This window comes from Mangifera indica, chromosome 7 (assembly GCF_011075055.1).
Source record: "Mangifera indica cultivar Alphonso chromosome 7, CATAS_Mindica_2.1, whole genome shotgun sequence".
In the NCBI taxonomy this organism is placed as follows: domain Eukaryota; kingdom Viridiplantae; phylum Streptophyta; class Magnoliopsida; order Sapindales; family Anacardiaceae; genus Mangifera; species Mangifera indica.
Window position 1 is genome coordinate 6,711,057 of NC_058143.1, and position 22,684 is coordinate 6,733,740.

At 46.8% G+C, this 22,684-nt stretch overlaps 49 non-coding genes and 2 pseudogenes across 49 annotated transcripts; all 51 read right to left on the minus strand.

The window, feature by feature from the left end:
* On the minus strand, nt 1-97 carry LOC123222201 (annotated as a pseudogene).
* A 307-nt stretch (nt 98-404) lies between these two features.
* LOC123222088 lies at nt 405-523 on the minus strand. Its single transcript, XR_006503446.1, has one exon. It is a non-coding gene; the product is annotated as a 5S ribosomal RNA (ribosomal RNA).
* A 311-nt stretch (nt 524-834) lies between these two features.
* On the minus strand, nt 835-952 carry LOC123222173 (annotated as a pseudogene).
* A 321-nt stretch (nt 953-1,273) lies between these two features.
* Nucleotides 1,274-1,392, minus strand: LOC123222054. Its single transcript, XR_006503413.1, has one exon. It is a non-coding gene; the product is annotated as a 5S ribosomal RNA (ribosomal RNA).
* A 333-nt stretch (nt 1,393-1,725) lies between these two features.
* On the minus strand, nt 1,726-1,844 carry LOC123222202. Its single transcript, XR_006503530.1, has one exon. It is a non-coding gene; the product is annotated as a 5S ribosomal RNA (ribosomal RNA).
* A 326-nt stretch (nt 1,845-2,170) lies between these two features.
* Nucleotides 2,171-2,289, minus strand: LOC123222263. The gene has a single exon (XR_006503585.1). It is a non-coding gene; the product is annotated as a 5S ribosomal RNA (ribosomal RNA).
* A 333-nt stretch (nt 2,290-2,622) lies between these two features.
* Nucleotides 2,623-2,741, minus strand: LOC123222274. The gene has a single exon (XR_006503596.1). It is a non-coding gene; the product is annotated as a 5S ribosomal RNA (ribosomal RNA).
* Nucleotides 2,742-3,074: 333 nt separating this feature from the next.
* LOC123221977 lies at nt 3,075-3,193 on the minus strand. Its single transcript, XR_006503340.1, has one exon. It is a non-coding gene; the product is annotated as a 5S ribosomal RNA (ribosomal RNA).
* Nucleotides 3,194-3,526: 333 nt separating this feature from the next.
* On the minus strand, nt 3,527-3,645 carry LOC123221989. The gene has a single exon (XR_006503351.1). It is a non-coding gene; the product is annotated as a 5S ribosomal RNA (ribosomal RNA).
* A 333-nt stretch (nt 3,646-3,978) lies between these two features.
* Nucleotides 3,979-4,097, minus strand: LOC123222001. Its single transcript, XR_006503362.1, has one exon. It is a non-coding gene; the product is annotated as a 5S ribosomal RNA (ribosomal RNA).
* Nucleotides 4,098-4,430: 333 nt separating this feature from the next.
* Nucleotides 4,431-4,549, minus strand: LOC123222012. Its single transcript, XR_006503373.1, has one exon. It is a non-coding gene; the product is annotated as a 5S ribosomal RNA (ribosomal RNA).
* Nucleotides 4,550-4,882: 333 nt separating this feature from the next.
* On the minus strand, nt 4,883-5,001 carry LOC123222024. Its single transcript, XR_006503385.1, has one exon. It is a non-coding gene; the product is annotated as a 5S ribosomal RNA (ribosomal RNA).
* A 333-nt stretch (nt 5,002-5,334) lies between these two features.
* Nucleotides 5,335-5,453, minus strand: LOC123222036. The gene has a single exon (XR_006503396.1). It is a non-coding gene; the product is annotated as a 5S ribosomal RNA (ribosomal RNA).
* Nucleotides 5,454-5,786: 333 nt separating this feature from the next.
* On the minus strand, nt 5,787-5,905 carry LOC123222048. The gene has a single exon (XR_006503407.1). It is a non-coding gene; the product is annotated as a 5S ribosomal RNA (ribosomal RNA).
* Nucleotides 5,906-6,238: 333 nt separating this feature from the next.
* On the minus strand, nt 6,239-6,357 carry LOC123222060. The gene has a single exon (XR_006503418.1). It is a non-coding gene; the product is annotated as a 5S ribosomal RNA (ribosomal RNA).
* A 333-nt stretch (nt 6,358-6,690) lies between these two features.
* Nucleotides 6,691-6,809, minus strand: LOC123222071. Its single transcript, XR_006503429.1, has one exon. It is a non-coding gene; the product is annotated as a 5S ribosomal RNA (ribosomal RNA).
* Nucleotides 6,810-7,142: 333 nt separating this feature from the next.
* Nucleotides 7,143-7,261, minus strand: LOC123222082. The gene has a single exon (XR_006503440.1). It is a non-coding gene; the product is annotated as a 5S ribosomal RNA (ribosomal RNA).
* A 333-nt stretch (nt 7,262-7,594) lies between these two features.
* LOC123222094 lies at nt 7,595-7,713 on the minus strand. The gene has a single exon (XR_006503452.1). It is a non-coding gene; the product is annotated as a 5S ribosomal RNA (ribosomal RNA).
* A 333-nt stretch (nt 7,714-8,046) lies between these two features.
* LOC123222105 lies at nt 8,047-8,165 on the minus strand. Its single transcript, XR_006503463.1, has one exon. It is a non-coding gene; the product is annotated as a 5S ribosomal RNA (ribosomal RNA).
* A 333-nt stretch (nt 8,166-8,498) lies between these two features.
* On the minus strand, nt 8,499-8,617 carry LOC123222116. Its single transcript, XR_006503474.1, has one exon. It is a non-coding gene; the product is annotated as a 5S ribosomal RNA (ribosomal RNA).
* Nucleotides 8,618-8,950: 333 nt separating this feature from the next.
* LOC123222129 lies at nt 8,951-9,069 on the minus strand. The gene has a single exon (XR_006503485.1). It is a non-coding gene; the product is annotated as a 5S ribosomal RNA (ribosomal RNA).
* Nucleotides 9,070-9,402: 333 nt separating this feature from the next.
* LOC123222141 lies at nt 9,403-9,521 on the minus strand. Its single transcript, XR_006503496.1, has one exon. It is a non-coding gene; the product is annotated as a 5S ribosomal RNA (ribosomal RNA).
* A 333-nt stretch (nt 9,522-9,854) lies between these two features.
* On the minus strand, nt 9,855-9,973 carry LOC123222152. The gene has a single exon (XR_006503507.1). It is a non-coding gene; the product is annotated as a 5S ribosomal RNA (ribosomal RNA).
* Nucleotides 9,974-10,306: 333 nt separating this feature from the next.
* LOC123222163 lies at nt 10,307-10,425 on the minus strand. The gene has a single exon (XR_006503518.1). It is a non-coding gene; the product is annotated as a 5S ribosomal RNA (ribosomal RNA).
* A 333-nt stretch (nt 10,426-10,758) lies between these two features.
* On the minus strand, nt 10,759-10,877 carry LOC123222174. The gene has a single exon (XR_006503527.1). It is a non-coding gene; the product is annotated as a 5S ribosomal RNA (ribosomal RNA).
* Nucleotides 10,878-11,210: 333 nt separating this feature from the next.
* On the minus strand, nt 11,211-11,329 carry LOC123222185. Its single transcript, XR_006503528.1, has one exon. It is a non-coding gene; the product is annotated as a 5S ribosomal RNA (ribosomal RNA).
* A 333-nt stretch (nt 11,330-11,662) lies between these two features.
* LOC123222196 lies at nt 11,663-11,781 on the minus strand. Its single transcript, XR_006503529.1, has one exon. It is a non-coding gene; the product is annotated as a 5S ribosomal RNA (ribosomal RNA).
* A 333-nt stretch (nt 11,782-12,114) lies between these two features.
* Nucleotides 12,115-12,233, minus strand: LOC123222206. The gene has a single exon (XR_006503531.1). It is a non-coding gene; the product is annotated as a 5S ribosomal RNA (ribosomal RNA).
* A 333-nt stretch (nt 12,234-12,566) lies between these two features.
* On the minus strand, nt 12,567-12,685 carry LOC123222212. Its single transcript, XR_006503536.1, has one exon. It is a non-coding gene; the product is annotated as a 5S ribosomal RNA (ribosomal RNA).
* A 333-nt stretch (nt 12,686-13,018) lies between these two features.
* On the minus strand, nt 13,019-13,137 carry LOC123222223. Its single transcript, XR_006503547.1, has one exon. It is a non-coding gene; the product is annotated as a 5S ribosomal RNA (ribosomal RNA).
* A 333-nt stretch (nt 13,138-13,470) lies between these two features.
* LOC123222234 lies at nt 13,471-13,589 on the minus strand. Its single transcript, XR_006503557.1, has one exon. It is a non-coding gene; the product is annotated as a 5S ribosomal RNA (ribosomal RNA).
* A 333-nt stretch (nt 13,590-13,922) lies between these two features.
* Nucleotides 13,923-14,041, minus strand: LOC123222245. The gene has a single exon (XR_006503568.1). It is a non-coding gene; the product is annotated as a 5S ribosomal RNA (ribosomal RNA).
* A 333-nt stretch (nt 14,042-14,374) lies between these two features.
* LOC123222257 lies at nt 14,375-14,493 on the minus strand. Its single transcript, XR_006503579.1, has one exon. It is a non-coding gene; the product is annotated as a 5S ribosomal RNA (ribosomal RNA).
* A 333-nt stretch (nt 14,494-14,826) lies between these two features.
* LOC123222259 lies at nt 14,827-14,945 on the minus strand. Its single transcript, XR_006503581.1, has one exon. It is a non-coding gene; the product is annotated as a 5S ribosomal RNA (ribosomal RNA).
* A 333-nt stretch (nt 14,946-15,278) lies between these two features.
* On the minus strand, nt 15,279-15,397 carry LOC123222260. Its single transcript, XR_006503582.1, has one exon. It is a non-coding gene; the product is annotated as a 5S ribosomal RNA (ribosomal RNA).
* A 333-nt stretch (nt 15,398-15,730) lies between these two features.
* On the minus strand, nt 15,731-15,849 carry LOC123222261. The gene has a single exon (XR_006503583.1). It is a non-coding gene; the product is annotated as a 5S ribosomal RNA (ribosomal RNA).
* Nucleotides 15,850-16,182: 333 nt separating this feature from the next.
* Nucleotides 16,183-16,301, minus strand: LOC123222262. The gene has a single exon (XR_006503584.1). It is a non-coding gene; the product is annotated as a 5S ribosomal RNA (ribosomal RNA).
* A 333-nt stretch (nt 16,302-16,634) lies between these two features.
* Nucleotides 16,635-16,753, minus strand: LOC123222264. The gene has a single exon (XR_006503586.1). It is a non-coding gene; the product is annotated as a 5S ribosomal RNA (ribosomal RNA).
* Nucleotides 16,754-17,086: 333 nt separating this feature from the next.
* LOC123222265 lies at nt 17,087-17,205 on the minus strand. The gene has a single exon (XR_006503587.1). It is a non-coding gene; the product is annotated as a 5S ribosomal RNA (ribosomal RNA).
* Nucleotides 17,206-17,538: 333 nt separating this feature from the next.
* Nucleotides 17,539-17,657, minus strand: LOC123222266. Its single transcript, XR_006503588.1, has one exon. It is a non-coding gene; the product is annotated as a 5S ribosomal RNA (ribosomal RNA).
* A 333-nt stretch (nt 17,658-17,990) lies between these two features.
* On the minus strand, nt 17,991-18,109 carry LOC123222267. Its single transcript, XR_006503589.1, has one exon. It is a non-coding gene; the product is annotated as a 5S ribosomal RNA (ribosomal RNA).
* A 333-nt stretch (nt 18,110-18,442) lies between these two features.
* LOC123222268 lies at nt 18,443-18,561 on the minus strand. The gene has a single exon (XR_006503590.1). It is a non-coding gene; the product is annotated as a 5S ribosomal RNA (ribosomal RNA).
* A 333-nt stretch (nt 18,562-18,894) lies between these two features.
* Nucleotides 18,895-19,013, minus strand: LOC123222269. Its single transcript, XR_006503591.1, has one exon. It is a non-coding gene; the product is annotated as a 5S ribosomal RNA (ribosomal RNA).
* Nucleotides 19,014-19,346: 333 nt separating this feature from the next.
* On the minus strand, nt 19,347-19,465 carry LOC123222270. The gene has a single exon (XR_006503592.1). It is a non-coding gene; the product is annotated as a 5S ribosomal RNA (ribosomal RNA).
* A 333-nt stretch (nt 19,466-19,798) lies between these two features.
* Nucleotides 19,799-19,917, minus strand: LOC123222271. Its single transcript, XR_006503593.1, has one exon. It is a non-coding gene; the product is annotated as a 5S ribosomal RNA (ribosomal RNA).
* Nucleotides 19,918-20,250: 333 nt separating this feature from the next.
* On the minus strand, nt 20,251-20,369 carry LOC123222272. Its single transcript, XR_006503594.1, has one exon. It is a non-coding gene; the product is annotated as a 5S ribosomal RNA (ribosomal RNA).
* Nucleotides 20,370-20,702: 333 nt separating this feature from the next.
* On the minus strand, nt 20,703-20,821 carry LOC123222273. Its single transcript, XR_006503595.1, has one exon. It is a non-coding gene; the product is annotated as a 5S ribosomal RNA (ribosomal RNA).
* A 333-nt stretch (nt 20,822-21,154) lies between these two features.
* LOC123222275 lies at nt 21,155-21,273 on the minus strand. Its single transcript, XR_006503597.1, has one exon. It is a non-coding gene; the product is annotated as a 5S ribosomal RNA (ribosomal RNA).
* A 333-nt stretch (nt 21,274-21,606) lies between these two features.
* On the minus strand, nt 21,607-21,725 carry LOC123222276. The gene has a single exon (XR_006503598.1). It is a non-coding gene; the product is annotated as a 5S ribosomal RNA (ribosomal RNA).
* Nucleotides 21,726-22,058: 333 nt separating this feature from the next.
* LOC123222278 lies at nt 22,059-22,177 on the minus strand. Its single transcript, XR_006503599.1, has one exon. It is a non-coding gene; the product is annotated as a 5S ribosomal RNA (ribosomal RNA).
* Nucleotides 22,178-22,510: 333 nt separating this feature from the next.
* On the minus strand, nt 22,511-22,629 carry LOC123222279. The gene has a single exon (XR_006503600.1). It is a non-coding gene; the product is annotated as a 5S ribosomal RNA (ribosomal RNA).
* Between the last annotated feature and the right edge of the window lie 55 nt (nt 22,630-22,684).

Genomic DNA, 22,684 nt, shown 5'->3' on the forward strand with positions numbered 1-22,684 from the left:
CAGGAGGTCACCCATCCTAGTACTGCTCTCGCCCAAGCACACTTAACTTCGGAGTTCTGATGGGATCCGGTGCATTAGTGCTGGTATGGTCGCACCCACCATTCATCGCGCAAAATATTTATTTAACCCTGCTTCCCGCATCCTCGACGCTCCCATTCGCCTTCCTCTCCATTTCACCACGCGATCCCGAATCCCACGGGCACCGGAGAAAGGTAAAACAAAACGTAAAACGCACCGACGTAAAATGAAGGGTGTAACACGAGGACTCCCCACCGTTCATTGCACTTTGAATGCACAAATGAGTGAGTATATAATTTTTATATCTCATCTTGTCGTTATGTGATTTTGAATTAATGCACCGATAAGGGATAAAACACAACGTAAAACGCACCGACGCAAAACGAGGGGTGCAACACGAGGACTTCCCAGGAGGTCACCCATCCTAGTACTGCTCTCGCCCAAGCACACTTAACTTCGGAGTTCTGATGGGATCCGGTGCATTAGTGCTGGTATGGTCGCACCCACCATTCATCGCGCAAAATATTTATTTAACCCTGCTTCCCGCATCCTCGACGCTCCCATTCGCCTTCCTCTCCATTTCACCACGCGATCCCGAATCCCACGGGCACCGGAGAAAGGTAAAACAAAACGTAAAACGCACCGACGTAAAATGAAGGGTGTAACACGAGGACTCCCCACCGTTCATTGCACTTTGAATGCACAAATGAGTGAGTATATAATTTTTATATCTCATCTTGTCGTTATGTGATTTTGCATTAATAGTCAATCACATGATTTTGAATTAATGCACCGGATAAGGGTAAAACAAAACGTAAAACGCACCGACGCAAAACGCAGGAGGTCACCCATCCTAGTACTGCTCTCGCCCAAGCACACTTGACTTCGGAGTTCTGATGGGATCCGGTGCATTAGTGCTGGTATGGTCGCACCCACCATTCATCGCGCAAAATATTTATTTAACCCTGCTTCCCGCATCCTCGACGCTCCCATTCGCCTTCCTCTCCATTTCACCACGCGATCCCGAATCCCACGGGCACCGGAGAAAGGTAAAACAAAACGTAAAACGCACCGACGTAAAATGAAGGGTGTAACACGAGGACTCCCCACCGTTCATTGCACTTTGAATGCACAAATGAGTGAGTATATAATTTTTATATCTCATCTTGTCGTTATGTGATTTTGCATTATTAATGCACCGGATAAGGGTAAAACAAAACGTAAAACGCTCTTCCGATCTCACCGACGCAAAACGAGGGTGCAACACGAGGACTTCCCAGGAGGTCACCCATCCTAGTACTGCTCTCGCCCAAGCACACTTAACTTCGGAGTTCTGATGGGATCCGGTGCATTAGTGCTGGTATGGTCGCACCCACCATTCATCGCGCAAAATATTTATTTAACCCTGCTTCCCGCATCCTCGACGCTCCCATTCGCCTTCCTCTCCATTTCACCACGCGATCCCGAATCCCACGGGCACCGGAGAAAGGTAAAACAAAACGTAAAACGCACCGACGTAAAATGAAGGGTGTAACACGAGGACTCCCCACCGTTCATTGCACTTTGAATGCACAAATGAGTGAGTATATAATTTTTATATCTCATCTTGTCGTTATGTGATTTTGCATTAATAGTCAATCACATGATTTTGAATTAATGCACCGGATAAGGGTAAAACAAAACGTAAAACGCACCGACGCAAAACGAGGGGTGCAACACGAGGACTTCCCAGGAGGTCACCCATCCTAGTACTGCTCTCGCCCAAGCACACTTAACTTCGGAGTTCTGATGGGATCCGGTGCATTAGTGCTGGTATGGTCGCACCCACCATTCATCGCGCAAAATATTTATTTAACCCTGCTTCCCGCATCCTCGACGCTCCCATTCGCCTTCCTCTCCATTTCACCACGCGATCCCGAATCCCACGGGCACCGGAGAAAGGTAAAACAAAACGTAAAACGCACCGACGTAAAATGAAGGGTGTAACACGAGGACTCCCCACCGTTCATTGCACTTTGAATGCACAAATGAGTGAGTATATAATTTTTATATCTCATCTTGTCGGTATGTTATTAATAGTCAATCACATGATTTTGAATTAATGCACCGGATAAGGGTAAAACAAAACGTAAAACGCACCGACGCAAAACGAGGGGTGCAACACGAGGACTTCCCAGGAGGTCACCCATCCTAGTACTGCTCTCGCCCAAGCACACTTAACTTCGGAGTTCTGATGGGATCCGGTGCATTAGTGCTGGTATGGTCGCACCCACCATTCATCGCGCAAAATATTTATTTAACCCTGCTTCCCGCATCCTCGACGCTCCCATTCGCCTTCCTCTCCATTTCACCACGCGATCCCGAATCCCACGGGCACCGGAGAAAGGTAAAACAAAACGTAAAACGCACCGACGTAAAATGAAGGGTGTAACACGAGGACTCCCCACCGTTCATTGCACTTTGAATGCACAAATGAGTGAGTATATAATTTTTATATCTCATCTTGTCGTTATGTGATTTTGCATTAATAGTCAATCACATGATTTTGAATTAATGCACCGGATAAGGGTAAAACAAAACGTAAAACGCACCGACGCAAAACGAGGGGTGCAACACGAGGACTTCCCAGGAGGTCACCCATCCTAGTACTGCTCTCGCCCAAGCACACTTAACTTCGGAGTTCTGATGGGATCCGGTGCATTAGTGCTGGTATGGTCGCACCCACCATTCATCGCGCAAAATATTTATTTAACCCTGCTTCCCGCATCCTCGACGCTCCCATTCGCCTTCCTCTCCATTTCACCACGCGATCCCGAATCCCACGGGCACCGGAGAAAGGTAAAACAAAACGTAAAACGCACCGACGTAAAATGAAGGGTGTAACACGAGGACTCCCCACCGTTCATTGCACTTTGAATGCACAAATGAGTGAGTATATAATTTTTATATCTCATCTTGTCGTTATGTGATTTTGCATTAATAGTCAATCACATGATTTTGAATTAATGCACCGGATAAGGGTAAAACAAAACGTAAAACGCACCGACGCAAAACGAGGGGTGCAACACGAGGACTTCCCAGGAGGTCACCCATCCTAGTACTGCTCTCGCCCAAGCACACTTAACTTCGGAGTTCTGATGGGATCCGGTGCATTAGTGCTGGTATGGTCGCACCCACCATTCATCGCGCAAAATATTTATTTAACCCTGCTTCCCGCATCCTCGACGCTCCCATTCGCCTTCCTCTCCATTTCACCACGCGATCCCGAATCCCACGGGCACCGGAGAAAGGTAAAACAAAACGTAAAACGCACCGACGTAAAATGAAGGGTGTAACACGAGGACTCCCCACCGTTCATTGCACTTTGAATGCACAAATGAGTGAGTATATAATTTTTATATCTCATCTTGTCGTTATGTGATTTTGCATTAATAGTCAATCACATGATTTTGAATTAATGCACCGGATAAGGGTAAAACAAAACGTAAAACGCACCGACGCAAAACGAGGGGTGCAACACGAGGACTTCCCAGGAGGTCACCCATCCTAGTACTGCTCTCGCCCAAGCACACTTAACTTCGGAGTTCTGATGGGATCCGGTGCATTAGTGCTGGTATGGTCGCACCCACCATTCATCGCGCAAAATATTTATTTAACCCTGCTTCCCGCATCCTCGACGCTCCCATTCGCCTTCCTCTCCATTTCACCACGCGATCCCGAATCCCACGGGCACCGGAGAAAGGTAAAACAAAACGTAAAACGCACCGACGTAAAATGAAGGGTGTAACACGAGGACTCCCCACCGTTCATTGCACTTTGAATGCACAAATGAGTGAGTATATAATTTTTATATCTCATCTTGTCGTTATGTGATTTTGCATTAATAGTCAATCACATGATTTTGAATTAATGCACCGGATAAGGGTAAAACAAAACGTAAAACGCACCGACGCAAAACGAGGGGTGCAACACGAGGACTTCCCAGGAGGTCACCCATCCTAGTACTGCTCTCGCCCAAGCACACTTAACTTCGGAGTTCTGATGGGATCCGGTGCATTAGTGCTGGTATGGTCGCACCCACCATTCATCGCGCAAAATATTTATTTAACCCTGCTTCCCGCATCCTCGACGCTCCCATTCGCCTTCCTCTCCATTTCACCACGCGATCCCGAATCCCACGGGCACCGGAGAAAGGTAAAACAAAACGTAAAACGCACCGACGTAAAATGAAGGGTGTAACACGAGGACTCCCCACCGTTCATTGCACTTTGAATGCACAAATGAGTGAGTATATAATTTTTATATCTCATCTTGTCGTTATGTGATTTTGCATTAATAGTCAATCACATGATTTTGAATTAATGCACCGGATAAGGGTAAAACAAAACGTAAAACGCACCGACGCAAAACGAGGGGTGCAACACGAGGACTTCCCAGGAGGTCACCCATCCTAGTACTGCTCTCGCCCAAGCACACTTAACTTCGGAGTTCTGATGGGATCCGGTGCATTAGTGCTGGTATGGTCGCACCCACCATTCATCGCGCAAAATATTTATTTAACCCTGCTTCCCGCATCCTCGACGCTCCCATTCGCCTTCCTCTCCATTTCACCACGCGATCCCGAATCCCACGGGCACCGGAGAAAGGTAAAACAAAACGTAAAACGCACCGACGTAAAATGAAGGGTGTAACACGAGGACTCCCCACCGTTCATTGCACTTTGAATGCACAAATGAGTGAGTATATAATTTTTATATCTCATCTTGTCGTTATGTGATTTTGCATTAATAGTCAATCACATGATTTTGAATTAATGCACCGGATAAGGGTAAAACAAAACGTAAAACGCACCGACGCAAAACGAGGGGTGCAACACGAGGACTTCCCAGGAGGTCACCCATCCTAGTACTGCTCTCGCCCAAGCACACTTAACTTCGGAGTTCTGATGGGATCCGGTGCATTAGTGCTGGTATGGTCGCACCCACCATTCATCGCGCAAAATATTTATTTAACCCTGCTTCCCGCATCCTCGACGCTCCCATTCGCCTTCCTCTCCATTTCACCACGCGATCCCGAATCCCACGGGCACCGGAGAAAGGTAAAACAAAACGTAAAACGCACCGACGTAAAATGAAGGGTGTAACACGAGGACTCCCCACCGTTCATTGCACTTTGAATGCACAAATGAGTGAGTATATAATTTTTATATCTCATCTTGTCGTTATGTGATTTTGCATTAATAGTCAATCACATGATTTTGAATTAATGCACCGGATAAGGGTAAAACAAAACGTAAAACGCACCGACGCAAAACGAGGGGTGCAACACGAGGACTTCCCAGGAGGTCACCCATCCTAGTACTGCTCTCGCCCAAGCACACTTAACTTCGGAGTTCTGATGGGATCCGGTGCATTAGTGCTGGTATGGTCGCACCCACCATTCATCGCGCAAAATATTTATTTAACCCTGCTTCCCGCATCCTCGACGCTCCCATTCGCCTTCCTCTCCATTTCACCACGCGATCCCGAATCCCACGGGCACCGGAGAAAGGTAAAACAAAACGTAAAACGCACCGACGTAAAATGAAGGGTGTAACACGAGGACTCCCCACCGTTCATTGCACTTTGAATGCACAAATGAGTGAGTATATAATTTTTATATCTCATCTTGTCGTTATGTGATTTTGCATTAATAGTCAATCACATGATTTTGAATTAATGCACCGGATAAGGGTAAAACAAAACGTAAAACGCACCGACGCAAAACGAGGGGTGCAACACGAGGACTTCCCAGGAGGTCACCCATCCTAGTACTGCTCTCGCCCAAGCACACTTAACTTCGGAGTTCTGATGGGATCCGGTGCATTAGTGCTGGTATGGTCGCACCCACCATTCATCGCGCAAAATATTTATTTAACCCTGCTTCCCGCATCCTCGACGCTCCCATTCGCCTTCCTCTCCATTTCACCACGCGATCCCGAATCCCACGGGCACCGGAGAAAGGTAAAACAAAACGTAAAACGCACCGACGTAAAATGAAGGGTGTAACACGAGGACTCCCCACCGTTCATTGCACTTTGAATGCACAAATGAGTGAGTATATAATTTTTATATCTCATCTTGTCGTTATGTGATTTTGCATTAATAGTCAATCACATGATTTTGAATTAATGCACCGGATAAGGGTAAAACAAAACGTAAAACGCACCGACGCAAAACGAGGGGTGCAACACGAGGACTTCCCAGGAGGTCACCCATCCTAGTACTGCTCTCGCCCAAGCACACTTAACTTCGGAGTTCTGATGGGATCCGGTGCATTAGTGCTGGTATGGTCGCACCCACCATTCATCGCGCAAAATATTTATTTAACCCTGCTTCCCGCATCCTCGACGCTCCCATTCGCCTTCCTCTCCATTTCACCACGCGATCCCGAATCCCACGGGCACCGGAGAAAGGTAAAACAAAACGTAAAACGCACCGACGTAAAATGAAGGGTGTAACACGAGGACTCCCCACCGTTCATTGCACTTTGAATGCACAAATGAGTGAGTATATAATTTTTATATCTCATCTTGTCGTTATGTGATTTTGCATTAATAGTCAATCACATGATTTTGAATTAATGCACCGGATAAGGGTAAAACAAAACGTAAAACGCACCGACGCAAAACGAGGGGTGCAACACGAGGACTTCCCAGGAGGTCACCCATCCTAGTACTGCTCTCGCCCAAGCACACTTAACTTCGGAGTTCTGATGGGATCCGGTGCATTAGTGCTGGTATGGTCGCACCCACCATTCATCGCGCAAAATATTTATTTAACCCTGCTTCCCGCATCCTCGACGCTCCCATTCGCCTTCCTCTCCATTTCACCACGCGATCCCGAATCCCACGGGCACCGGAGAAAGGTAAAACAAAACGTAAAACGCACCGACGTAAAATGAAGGGTGTAACACGAGGACTCCCCACCGTTCATTGCACTTTGAATGCACAAATGAGTGAGTATATAATTTTTATATCTCATCTTGTCGTTATGTGATTTTGCATTAATAGTCAATCACATGATTTTGAATTAATGCACCGGATAAGGGTAAAACAAAACGTAAAACGCACCGACGCAAAACGAGGGGTGCAACACGAGGACTTCCCAGGAGGTCACCCATCCTAGTACTGCTCTCGCCCAAGCACACTTAACTTCGGAGTTCTGATGGGATCCGGTGCATTAGTGCTGGTATGGTCGCACCCACCATTCATCGCGCAAAATATTTATTTAACCCTGCTTCCCGCATCCTCGACGCTCCCATTCGCCTTCCTCTCCATTTCACCACGCGATCCCGAATCCCACGGGCACCGGAGAAAGGTAAAACAAAACGTAAAACGCACCGACGTAAAATGAAGGGTGTAACACGAGGACTCCCCACCGTTCATTGCACTTTGAATGCACAAATGAGTGAGTATATAATTTTTATATCTCATCTTGTCGTTATGTGATTTTGCATTAATAGTCAATCACATGATTTTGAATTAATGCACCGGATAAGGGTAAAACAAAACGTAAAACGCACCGACGCAAAACGAGGGGTGCAACACGAGGACTTCCCAGGAGGTCACCCATCCTAGTACTGCTCTCGCCCAAGCACACTTAACTTCGGAGTTCTGATGGGATCCGGTGCATTAGTGCTGGTATGGTCGCACCCACCATTCATCGCGCAAAATATTTATTTAACCCTGCTTCCCGCATCCTCGACGCTCCCATTCGCCTTCCTCTCCATTTCACCACGCGATCCCGAATCCCACGGGCACCGGAGAAAGGTAAAACAAAACGTAAAACGCACCGACGTAAAATGAAGGGTGTAACACGAGGACTCCCCACCGTTCATTGCACTTTGAATGCACAAATGAGTGAGTATATAATTTTTATATCTCATCTTGTCGTTATGTGATTTTGCATTAATAGTCAATCACATGATTTTGAATTAATGCACCGGATAAGGGTAAAACAAAACGTAAAACGCACCGACGCAAAACGAGGGGTGCAACACGAGGACTTCCCAGGAGGTCACCCATCCTAGTACTGCTCTCGCCCAAGCACACTTAACTTCGGAGTTCTGATGGGATCCGGTGCATTAGTGCTGGTATGGTCGCACCCACCATTCATCGCGCAAAATATTTATTTAACCCTGCTTCCCGCATCCTCGACGCTCCCATTCGCCTTCCTCTCCATTTCACCACGCGATCCCGAATCCCACGGGCACCGGAGAAAGGTAAAACAAAACGTAAAACGCACCGACGTAAAATGAAGGGTGTAACACGAGGACTCCCCACCGTTCATTGCACTTTGAATGCACAAATGAGTGAGTATATAATTTTTATATCTCATCTTGTCGTTATGTGATTTTGCATTAATAGTCAATCACATGATTTTGAATTAATGCACCGGATAAGGGTAAAACAAAACGTAAAACGCACCGACGCAAAACGAGGGGTGCAACACGAGGACTTCCCAGGAGGTCACCCATCCTAGTACTGCTCTCGCCCAAGCACACTTAACTTCGGAGTTCTGATGGGATCCGGTGCATTAGTGCTGGTATGGTCGCACCCACCATTCATCGCGCAAAATATTTATTTAACCCTGCTTCCCGCATCCTCGACGCTCCCATTCGCCTTCCTCTCCATTTCACCACGCGATCCCGAATCCCACGGGCACCGGAGAAAGGTAAAACAAAACGTAAAACGCACCGACGTAAAATGAAGGGTGTAACACGAGGACTCCCCACCGTTCATTGCACTTTGAATGCACAAATGAGTGAGTATATAATTTTTATATCTCATCTTGTCGTTATGTGATTTTGCATTAATAGTCAATCACATGATTTTGAATTAATGCACCGGATAAGGGTAAAACAAAACGTAAAACGCACCGACGCAAAACGAGGGGTGCAACACGAGGACTTCCCAGGAGGTCACCCATCCTAGTACTGCTCTCGCCCAAGCACACTTAACTTCGGAGTTCTGATGGGATCCGGTGCATTAGTGCTGGTATGGTCGCACCCACCATTCATCGCGCAAAATATTTATTTAACCCTGCTTCCCGCATCCTCGACGCTCCCATTCGCCTTCCTCTCCATTTCACCACGCGATCCCGAATCCCACGGGCACCGGAGAAAGGTAAAACAAAACGTAAAACGCACCGACGTAAAATGAAGGGTGTAACACGAGGACTCCCCACCGTTCATTGCACTTTGAATGCACAAATGAGTGAGTATATAATTTTTATATCTCATCTTGTCGTTATGTGATTTTGCATTAATAGTCAATCACATGATTTTGAATTAATGCACCGGATAAGGGTAAAACAAAACGTAAAACGCACCGACGCAAAACGAGGGGTGCAACACGAGGACTTCCCAGGAGGTCACCCATCCTAGTACTGCTCTCGCCCAAGCACACTTAACTTCGGAGTTCTGATGGGATCCGGTGCATTAGTGCTGGTATGGTCGCACCCACCATTCATCGCGCAAAATATTTATTTAACCCTGCTTCCCGCATCCTCGACGCTCCCATTCGCCTTCCTCTCCATTTCACCACGCGATCCCGAATCCCACGGGCACCGGAGAAAGGTAAAACAAAACGTAAAACGCACCGACGTAAAATGAAGGGTGTAACACGAGGACTCCCCACCGTTCATTGCACTTTGAATGCACAAATGAGTGAGTATATAATTTTTATATCTCATCTTGTCGTTATGTGATTTTGCATTAATAGTCAATCACATGATTTTGAATTAATGCACCGGATAAGGGTAAAACAAAACGTAAAACGCACCGACGCAAAACGAGGGGTGCAACACGAGGACTTCCCAGGAGGTCACCCATCCTAGTACTGCTCTCGCCCAAGCACACTTAACTTCGGAGTTCTGATGGGATCCGGTGCATTAGTGCTGGTATGGTCGCACCCACCATTCATCGCGCAAAATATTTATTTAACCCTGCTTCCCGCATCCTCGACGCTCCCATTCGCCTTCCTCTCCATTTCACCACGCGATCCCGAATCCCACGGGCACCGGAGAAAGGTAAAACAAAACGTAAAACGCACCGACGTAAAATGAAGGGTGTAACACGAGGACTCCCCACCGTTCATTGCACTTTGAATGCACAAATGAGTGAGTATATAATTTTTATATCTCATCTTGTCGTTATGTGATTTTGCATTAATAGTCAATCACATGATTTTGAATTAATGCACCGGATAAGGGTAAAACAAAACGTAAAACGCACCGACGCAAAACGAGGGGTGCAACACGAGGACTTCCCAGGAGGTCACCCATCCTAGTACTGCTCTCGCCCAAGCACACTTAACTTCGGAGTTCTGATGGGATCCGGTGCATTAGTGCTGGTATGGTCGCACCCACCATTCATCGCGCAAAATATTTATTTAACCCTGCTTCCCGCATCCTCGACGCTCCCATTCGCCTTCCTCTCCATTTCACCACGCGATCCCGAATCCCACGGGCACCGGAGAAAGGTAAAACAAAACGTAAAACGCACCGACGTAAAATGAAGGGTGTAACACGAGGACTCCCCACCGTTCATTGCACTTTGAATGCACAAATGAGTGAGTATATAATTTTTATATCTCATCTTGTCGTTATGTGATTTTGCATTAATAGTCAATCACATGATTTTGAATTAATGCACCGGATAAGGGTAAAACAAAACGTAAAACGCACCGACGCAAAACGAGGGGTGCAACACGAGGACTTCCCAGGAGGTCACCCATCCTAGTACTGCTCTCGCCCAAGCACACTTAACTTCGGAGTTCTGATGGGATCCGGTGCATTAGTGCTGGTATGGTCGCACCCACCATTCATCGCGCAAAATATTTATTTAACCCTGCTTCCCGCATCCTCGACGCTCCCATTCGCCTTCCTCTCCATTTCACCACGCGATCCCGAATCCCACGGGCACCGGAGAAAGGTAAAACAAAACGTAAAACGCACCGACGTAAAATGAAGGGTGTAACACGAGGACTCCCCACCGTTCATTGCACTTTGAATGCACAAATGAGTGAGTATATAATTTTTATATCTCATCTTGTCGTTATGTGATTTTGCATTAATAGTCAATCACATGATTTTGAATTAATGCACCGGATAAGGGTAAAACAAAACGTAAAACGCACCGACGCAAAACGAGGGGTGCAACACGAGGACTTCCCAGGAGGTCACCCATCCTAGTACTGCTCTCGCCCAAGCACACTTAACTTCGGAGTTCTGATGGGATCCGGTGCATTAGTGCTGGTATGGTCGCACCCACCATTCATCGCGCAAAATATTTATTTAACCCTGCTTCCCGCATCCTCGACGCTCCCATTCGCCTTCCTCTCCATTTCACCACGCGATCCCGAATCCCACGGGCACCGGAGAAAGGTAAAACAAAACGTAAAACGCACCGACGTAAAATGAAGGGTGTAACACGAGGACTCCCCACCGTTCATTGCACTTTGAATGCACAAATGAGTGAGTATATAATTTTTATATCTCATCTTGTCGTTATGTGATTTTGCATTAATAGTCAATCACATGATTTTGAATTAATGCACCGGATAAGGGTAAAACAAAACGTAAAACGCACCGACGCAAAACGAGGGGTGCAACACGAGGACTTCCCAGGAGGTCACCCATCCTAGTACTGCTCTCGCCCAAGCACACTTAACTTCGGAGTTCTGATGGGATCCGGTGCATTAGTGCTGGTATGGTCGCACCCACCATTCATCGCGCAAAATATTTATTTAACCCTGCTTCCCGCATCCTCGACGCTCCCATTCGCCTTCCTCTCCATTTCACCACGCGATCCCGAATCCCACGGGCACCGGAGAAAGGTAAAACAAAACGTAAAACGCACCGACGTAAAATGAAGGGTGTAACACGAGGACTCCCCACCGTTCATTGCACTTTGAATGCACAAATGAGTGAGTATATAATTTTTATATCTCATCTTGTCGTTATGTGATTTTGCATTAATAGTCAATCACATGATTTTGAATTAATGCACCGGATAAGGGTAAAACAAAACGTAAAACGCACCGACGCAAAACGAGGGGTGCAACACGAGGACTTCCCAGGAGGTCACCCATCCTAGTACTGCTCTCGCCCAAGCACACTTAACTTCGGAGTTCTGATGGGATCCGGTGCATTAGTGCTGGTATGGTCGCACCCACCATTCATCGCGCAAAATATTTATTTAACCCTGCTTCCCGCATCCTCGACGCTCCCATTCGCCTTCCTCTCCATTTCACCACGCGATCCCGAATCCCACGGGCACCGGAGAAAGGTAAAACAAAACGTAAAACGCACCGACGTAAAATGAAGGGTGTAACACGAGGACTCCCCACCGTTCATTGCACTTTGAATGCACAAATGAGTGAGTATATAATTTTTATATCTCATCTTGTCGTTATGTGATTTTGCATTAATAGTCAATCACATGATTTTGAATTAATGCACCGGATAAGGGTAAAACAAAACGTAAAACGCACCGACGCAAAACGAGGGGTGCAACACGAGGACTTCCCAGGAGGTCACCCATCCTAGTACTGCTCTCGCCCAAGCACACTTAACTTCGGAGTTCTGATGGGATCCGGTGCATTAGTGCTGGTATGGTCGCACCCACCATTCATCGCGCAAAATATTTATTTAACCCTGCTTCCCGCATCCTCGACGCTCCCATTCGCCTTCCTCTCCATTTCACCACGCGATCCCGAATCCCACGGGCACCGGAGAAAGGTAAAACAAAACGTAAAACGCACCGACGTAAAATGAAGGGTGTAACACGAGGACTCCCCACCGTTCATTGCACTTTGAATGCACAAATGAGTGAGTATATAATTTTTATATCTCATCTTGTCGTTATGTGATTTTGCATTAATAGTCAATCACATGATTTTGAATTAATGCACCGGATAAGGGTAAAACAAAACGTAAAACGCACCGACGCAAAACGAGGGGTGCAACACGAGGACTTCCCAGGAGGTCACCCATCCTAGTACTGCTCTCGCCCAAGCACACTTAACTTCGGAGTTCTGATGGGATCCGGTGCATTAGTGCTGGTATGGTCGCACCCACCATTCATCGCGCAAAATATTTATTTAACCCTGCTTCCCGCATCCTCGACGCTCCCATTCGCCTTCCTCTCCATTTCACCACGCGATCCCGAATCCCACGGGCACCGGAGAAAGGTAAAACAAAACGTAAAACGCACCGACGTAAAATGAAGGGTGTAACACGAGGACTCCCCACCGTTCATTGCACTTTGAATGCACAAATGAGTGAGTATATAATTTTTATATCTCATCTTGTCGTTATGTGATTTTGCATTAATAGTCAATCACATGATTTTGAATTAATGCACCGGATAAGGGTAAAACAAAACGTAAAACGCACCGACGCAAAACGAGGGGTGCAACACGAGGACTTCCCAGGAGGTCACCCATCCTAGTACTGCTCTCGCCCAAGCACACTTAACTTCGGAGTTCTGATGGGATCCGGTGCATTAGTGCTGGTATGGTCGCACCCACCATTCATCGCGCAAAATATTTATTTAACCCTGCTTCCCGCATCCTCGACGCTCCCATTCGCCTTCCTCTCCATTTCACCACGCGATCCCGAATCCCACGGGCACCGGAGAAAGGTAAAACAAAACGTAAAACGCACCGACGTAAAATGAAGGGTGTAACACGAGGACTCCCCACCGTTCATTGCACTTTGAATGCACAAATGAGTGAGTATATAATTTTTATATCTCATCTTGTCGTTATGTGATTTTGCATTAATAGTCAATCACATGATTTTGAATTAATGCACCGGATAAGGGTAAAACAAAACGTAAAACGCACCGACGCAAAACGAGGGGTGCAACACGAGGACTTCCCAGGAGGTCACCCATCCTAGTACTGCTCTCGCCCAAGCACACTTAACTTCGGAGTTCTGATGGGATCCGGTGCATTAGTGCTGGTATGGTCGCACCCACCATTCATCGCGCAAAATATTTATTTAACCCTGCTTCCCGCATCCTCGACGCTCCCATTCGCCTTCCTCTCCATTTCACCACGCGATCCCGAATCCCACGGGCACCGGAGAAAGGTAAAACAAAACGTAAAACGCACCGACGTAAAATGAAGGGTGTAACACGAGGACTCCCCACCGTTCATTGCACTTTGAATGCACAAATGAGTGAGTATATAATTTTTATATCTCATCTTGTCGTTATGTGATTTTGCATTAATAGTCAATCACATGATTTTGAATTAATGCACCGGATAAGGGTAAAACAAAACGTAAAACGCACCGACGCAAAACGAGGGGTGCAACACGAGGACTTCCCAGGAGGTCACCCATCCTAGTACTGCTCTCGCCCAAGCACACTTAACTTCGGAGTTCTGATGGGATCCGGTGCATTAGTGCTGGTATGGTCGCACCCACCATTCATCGCGCAAAATATTTATTTAACCCTGCTTCCCGCATCCTCGACGCTCCCATTCGCCTTCCTCTCCATTTCACCACGCGATCCCGAATCCCACGGGCACCGGAGAAAGGTAAAACAAAACGTAAAACGCACCGACGTAAAATGAAGGGTGTAACACGAGGACTCCCCACCGTTCATTGCACTTTGAATGCACAAATGAGTGAGTATATAATTTTTATATCTCATCTTGTCGTTATGTGATTTTGCATTAATAGTCAATCACATGATTTTGAATTAATGCACCGGATAAGGGTAAAACAAAACGTAAAACGCACCGACGCAAAACGAGGGGTGCAACACGAGGACTTCCCAGGAGGTCACCCATCCTAGTACTGCTCTCGCCCAAGCACACTTAACTTCGGAGTTCTGATGGGATCCGGTGCATTAGTGCTGGTATGGTCGCACCCACCATTCATCGCGCAAAATATTTATTTAACCCTGCTTCCCGCATCCTCGACGCTCCCATTCGCCTTCCTCTCCATTTCACCACGCGATCCCGAATCCCACGGGCACCGGAGAAAGGTAAAACAAAACGTAAAACGCACCGACGTAAAATGAAGGGTGTAACACGAGGACTCCCCACCGTTCATTGCACTTTGAATGCACAAATGAGTGAGTATATAATTTTTATATCTCATCTTGTCGTTATGTGATTTTGCATTAATAGTCAATCACATGATTTTGAATTAATGCACCGGATAAGGGTAAAACAAAACGTAAAACGCACCGACGCAAAACGAGGGGTGCAACACGAGGACTTCCCAGGAGGTCACCCATCCTAGTACTGCTCTCGCCCAAGCACACTTAACTTCGGAGTTCTGATGGGATCCGGTGCATTAGTGCTGGTATGGTCGCACCCACCATTCATCGCGCAAAATATTTATTTAACCCTGCTTCCCGCATCCTCGACGCTCCCATTCGCCTTCCTCTCCATTTCACCACGCGATCCCGAATCCCACGGGCACCGGAGAAAGGTAAAACAAAACGTAAAACGCACCGACGTAAAATGAAGGGTGTAACACGAGGACTCCCCACCGTTCATTGCACTTTGAATGCACAAATGAGTGAGTATATAATTTTTATATCTCATCTTGTCGTTATGTGATTTTGCATTAATAGTCAATCACATGATTTTGAATTAATGCACCGGATAAGGGTAAAACAAAACGTAAAACGCACCGACGCAAAACGAGGGGTGCAACACGAGGACTTCCCAGGAGGTCACCCATCCTAGTACTGCTCTCGCCCAAGCACACTTAACTTCGGAGTTCTGATGGGATCCGGTGCATTAGTGCTGGTATGGTCGCACCCACCATTCATCGCGCAAAATATTTATTTAACCCTGCTTCCCGCATCCTCGACGCTCCCATTCGCCTTCCTCTCCATTTCACCACGCGATCCCGAATCCCACGGGCACCGGAGAAAGGTAAAACAAAACGTAAAACGCACCGACGTAAAATGAAGGGTGTAACACGAGGACTCCCCACCGTTCATTGCACTTTGAATGCACAAATGAGTGAGTATATAATTTTTATATCTCATCTTGTCGTTATGTGATTTTGCATTAATAGTCAATCACATGATTTTGAATTAATGCACCGGATAAGGGTAAAACAAAACGTAAAACGCACCGACGCAAAACGAGGGGTGCAACACGAGGACTTCCCAGGAGGTCACCCATCCTAGTACTGCTCTCGCCCAAGCACACTTAACTTCGGAGTTCTGATGGGATCCGGTGCATTAGTGCTGGTATGGTCGCACCCACCATTCATCGCGCAAAATATTTATTTAACCCTGCTTCCCGCATCCTCGACGCTCCCATTCGCCTTCCTCTCCATTTCACCACGCGATCCCGAATCCCACGGGCACCGGAGAAAGGTAAAACAAAACGTAAAACGCACCGACGTAAAATGAAGGGTGTAACACGAGGACTCCCCACCGTTCATTGCACTTTGAATGCACAAATGAGTGAGTATATAATTTTTATATCTCATCTTGTCGTTATGTGATTTTGCATTAATAGTCAATCACATGATTTTGAATTAATGCACCGGATAAGGGTAAAACAAAACGTAAAACGCACCGACGCAAAACGAGGGGTGCAACACGAGGACTTCCCAGGAGGTCACCCATCCTAGTACTGCTCTCGCCCAAGCACACTTAACTTCGGAGTTCTGATGGGATCCGGTGCATTAGTGCTGGTATGGTCGCACCCACCATTCATCGCGCAAAATATTTATTTAACCCTGCTTCCCGCATCCTCGACGCTCCCATTCGCCTTCCTCTCCATTTCACCACGCGATCCCGAATCCCACGGGCACCGGAGAAAGGTAAAACAAAACGTAAAACGCACCGACGTAAAATGAAGGGTGTAACACGAGGACTCCCCACCGTTCATTGCACTTTGAATGCACAAATGAGTGAGTATATAATTTTTATATCTCATCTTGTCGTTATGTGATTTTGCATTAATAGTCAATCACATGATTTTGAATTAATGCACCGGATAAGGGTAAAACAAAACGTAAAACGCACCGACGCAAAACGAGGGGTGCAACACGAGGACTTCCCAGGAGGTCACCCATCCTAGTACTGCTCTCGCCCAAGCACACTTAACTTCGGAGTTCTGATGGGATCCGGTGCATTAGTGCTGGTATGGTCGCACCCACCATTCATCGCGCAAAATATTTATTTAACCCTGCTTCCCGCATCCTCGACGCTCCCATTCGCCTTCCTCTCCATTTCACCACGCGATCCCGAATCCCACGGGCACCGGAGAAAGGTAAAACAAAACGTAAAACGCACCGACGTAAAATGAAGGGTGTAACACGAGGACTCCCCACCGTTCATTGCACTTTGAATGCACAAATGAGTGAGTATATAATTTTTATATCTCATCTTGTCGTTATGTGATTTTGCATTAATAGTCAATCACATGATTTTGAATTAATGCACCGGATAAGGGTAAAACAAAACGTAAAACGCACCGACGCAAAACGAGGGGTGCAACACGAGGACTTCCCAGGAGGTCACCCATCCTAGTACTGCTCTCGCCCAAGCACACTTAACTTCGGAGTTCTGATGGGATCCGGTGCATTAGTGCTGGTATGGTCGCACCCACCATTCATCGCGCAAAATATTTATTTAACCCTGCTTCCCGCATCCTCGACGCTCCCATTCGCCTTCCTCTCCATTTCACCACGCGATCCCGAATCCCACGGGCACCGGAGAAAGGTAAAACAAAACGTAAAACGCACCGACGTAAAATGAAGGGTGTAACACGAGGACTCCCCACCGTTCATTGCACTTTGAATGCACAAATGAGTGAGTATATAATTTTTATATCTCATCTTGTCGTTATGTGATTTTGCATTAATAGTCAATCACATGATTTTGAATTAATGCACCGGATAAGGGTAAAACAAAACGTAAAACGCACCGACGCAAAACGAGGGGTGCAACACGAGGACTTCCCAGGAGGTCACCCATCCTAGTACTGCTCTCGCCCAAGCACACTTAACTTCGGAGTTCTGATGGGATCCGGTGCATTAGTGCTGGTATGGTCGCACCCACCATTCATCGCGCAAAATATTTATTTAACCCTGCTTCCCGCATCCTCGACGCTCCCATTCGCCTTCCTCTCCATTTCACCACGCGATCCCGAATCCCACGGGCACCGGAGAAAGGTAAAACAAAACGTAAAACGCACCGACGTAAAATGAAGGGTGTAACACGAGGACTCCCCACCGTTCATTGCACTTTGAATGCACAAATGAGTGAGTATATAATTTTTATATCTCATCTTGTCGTTATGTGATTTTGCATTAATAGTCAATCACATGATTTTGAATTAATGCACCGGATAAGGGTAAAACAAAACGTAAAACGCACCGACGCAAAACGAGGGGTGCAACACGAGGACTTCCCAGGAGGTCACCCATCCTAGTACTGCTCTCGCCCAAGCACACTTAACTTCGGAGTTCTGATGGGATCCGGTGCATTAGTGCTGGTATGGTCGCACCCACCATTCATCGCGCAAAATATTTATTTAACCCTGCTTCCCGCATCCTCGACGCTCCCATTCGCCTTCCTCTCCATTTCACCACGCGATCCCGAATCCCACGGGCACCGGAGAAAGGTAAAACAAAACGTAAAACGCACCGACGTAAAATGAAGGGTGTAACACGAGGACTCCCCACCGTTCATTGCACTTTGAATGCACAAATGAGTGAGTATATAATTTTTATATCTCATCTTGTCGTTATGTGATTTTGCATTAATAGTCAATCACATGATTTTGAATTAATGCACCGGATAAGGGTAAAACAAAACGTAAAACGCACCGACGCAAAACGAGGGGTGCAACACGAGGACTTCCCAGGAGGTCACCCATCCTAGTACTGCTCTCGCCCAAGCACACTTAACTTCGGAGTTCTGATGGGATCCGGTGCATTAGTGCTGGTATGGTCGCACCCACCATTCATCGCGCAAAATATTTATTTAACCCTGCTTCCCGCATCCTCGACGCTCCCATTCGCCTTCCTCTCCATTTCACCACGCGATCCCGAATCCCACGGGCACCGGAGAAAGGTAAAACAAAACGTAAAACGCACCGACGTAAAATGAAGGGTGTAACACGAGGACTCCCCACCGTTCATTGCACTTTGAATGCACAAATGAGTGAGTATATAATTTTTATATCTCATCTTGTCGTTATGTGATTTTGCATTAATAGTCAATCACATGATTTTGAATTAATGCACCGGATAAGGGTAAAACAAAACGTAAAACGCACCGACGCAAAACGAGGGGTGCAACACGAGGACTTCCCAGGAGGTCACCCATCCTAGTACTGCTCTCGCCCAAGCACACTTAACTTCGGAGTTCTGATGGGATCCGGTGCATTAGTGCTGGTATGGTCGCACCCACCATTCATCGCGCAAAATATTTATTTAACCCTGCTTCCCGCATCCTCGACGCTCCCATTCGCCTTCCTCTCCATTTCACCACGCGATCCCGAATCCCACGGGCACCGGAGAAAGGTAAAACAAAACGTAAAACGCACCGACGTAAAATGAAGGGTGTAACACGAGGACTCCCCACCGTTCATTGCACTTTGAATGCACAAATGAGTGAGTATATAATTTTTATATCTCATCTTGTCGTTATGTGATTTTGCATTAATAGTCAATCACATGATTTTGAATTAATGCACCGGATAAGGGTAAAACAAAACGTAAAACGCACCGACGCAAAACGAGGGGTGCAACACGAGGACTTCCCAGGAGGTCACCCATCCTAGTACTGCTCTCGCCCAAGCACACTTAACTTCGGAGTTCTGATGGGATCCGGTGCATTAGTGCTGGTATGGTCGCACCCACCATTCATCGCGCAAAATATTTATTTAACCCTGCTTCCCGCATCCTCGACGCTCCCATTCGCCTTCCTCTCCATTTCACCACGCGATCCCGAATCCCACGGGCACCGGAGAAAGGTAAAACAAAACGTAAAACGCACCGACGTAAAATGAAGGGTGTAACACGAGGACTCCCCACCGTTCATTGCACTTTGAATGCACAAATGAGTGAGTATATAATTTTTATATCTCATCTTGTCGTTATGTGATTTTGCATTAATAGTCAATCACATGATTTTGAATTAATGCACCGGATAAGGGTAAAACAAAACGTAAAACGCACCGACGCAAAACGAGGGGTGCAACACGAGGACTTCCCAGGAGGTCACCCATCCTAGTACTGCTCTCGCCCAAGCACACTTAACTTCGGAGTTCTGATGGGATCCGGTGCATTAGTGCTGGTATGGTCGCACCCACCATTCATCGCGCAAAATATTTATTTAACCCTGCTTCCCGCATCCTCGACGCTCCCATTCGCCTTCCTCTCCATTTCACCACGCGATCCCGAATCCCACGGGCACCGGAGAAAGGTAAAACAAAACGTAAAACGCACCGACGTAAAATGAAGGGTGTAACACGAGGACTCCCCACCGTTCATTGCACTTTGAATGCACAAATGAGTGAGTATATAATTTTTATATCTCATCTTGTCGTTATGTGATTTTGCATTAATAGTCAATCACATGATTTTGAATTAATGCACCGGATAAGGGTAAAACAAAACGTAAAACGCACCGACGCAAAACGAGGGGTGCAACACGAGGACTTCCCAGGAGGTCACCCATCCTAGTACTGCTCTCGCCCAAGCACACTTAACTTCGGAGTTCTGATGGGATCCGGTGCATTAGTGCTGGTATGGTCGCACCCACCATTCATCGCGCAAAATATTTATTTAACCCTGCTTCCCGCATCCTCGACGCTCCCATTCGCCTTCCTCTCCATTTCACCACGCGATCCCGAATCCCACGGGCACCGGAGAAAGGTAAAACAAAACGTAAAACGCACCGACGTAAAATGAAGGGTGTAACACGAGGACTCCCCACCGTTCATTGCACTTTGAATGCACAAATGAGTGAGTATATAATTTTTATATCTCATCTTGTCGTTATGTGATTTTGCATTAATAGTCAATCACATGATTTTGAATTAATGCACCGGATAAGGGTAAAACAAAACGTAAAACGCACCGACGCAAAACGAGGGGTGCAACACGAGGACTTCCCAGGAGGTCACCCATCCTAGTACTGCTCTCGCCCAAGCACACTTAACTTCGGAGTTCTGATGGGATCCGGTGCATTAGTGCTGGTATGGTCGCACCCACCATTCATCGCGCAAAATATTTATTTAACCCTGCTTCCCGCATCCTCGACGCTCCCATTCGCCTTCCTCTCCATTTCACCACGCGATCCCGAATCCCACGGGCACCGGAGAAAGGTAAAACAAAACGTAAAACGCACCGACGTAAAATGAAGGGTGTAACACGAGGACTCCCCACCGTTCATTGCACTTTGAATGCACAAATGAGTGAGTATATAATTTTTATATCTCATCTTGTCGTTATGTGATTTTGCATTAATAGTCAATCACATGATTTTGAATTAATGCACCGGATAAGGGTAAAACAAAACGTAAAACGCACCGACGCAAAACGAGGGGTGCAACACGAGGACTTCCCAGGAGGTCACCCATCCTAGTACTGCTCTCGCCCAAGCACACTTAACTTCGGAGTTCTGATGGGATCCGGTGCATTAGTGCTGGTATGGTCGCACCCACCATTCATCGCGCAAAATATTTATTTAACCCTGCTTCCCGCATCCTCGACGCTCCCATTCGCCTTCCTCTCCATTTCACCACGCGATCCCGAATCCCACGGGCACCGGAGAAAGGTAAAACAAAACGTAAAACGCACCGACGTAAAATGAAGGGTGTAACACGAGGACTCCCCACCGTTCATTGCACTTTGAATGCACAAATGAGTGAGTATATAATTTTTATATCTCATCTTGTCGTTATGTGATTTTGCATTAATAGTCAATCACATGATTTTGAATTAATGCACCGGATAAGGGTAAAACAAAACGTAAAACGCACCGACGCAAAACGAGGGGTGCAACACGAGGACTTCCCAGGAGGTCACCCATCCTAGTACTGCTCTCGCCCAAGCACACTTAACTTCGGAGTTCTGATGGGATCCGGTGCATTAGTGCTGGTATGGTCGCACCCACCATTCATCGCGCAAAATATTTATTTAACCCTGCTTCCCGCATCCTCGACGCTCCCATTCGCCTTCCTCTCCATTTCACCACGCGATCCCGAATCCCACGGGCACCGGAGAAAGGTAAAACAAAACGTAAAACGCACCGACGTAAAATGAAGGGTGTAACACGAGGACTCCCCACCGTTCATTGCACTTTGAATGCACAAATGAGTGAGTATATAATTTTTATATCTCATCTTGTCGTTATGTGATTTTGCATTAATAGTCAATCACATGATTTTGAATTAATGCACCGGATAAGGGTAAAACAAAACGTAAAACGCACCGACGCAAAACGAGGGGTGCAACACGAGGACTTCCCAGGAGGTCACCCATCCTAGTACTGCTCTCGCCCAAGCACACTTAACTTCGGAGTTCTGATGGGATCCGGTGCATTAGTGCTGGTATGGTCGCACCCACCATTCATCGCGCAAAATATTTATTTAACCCTGCTTCCCGCATCCTCGACGCTC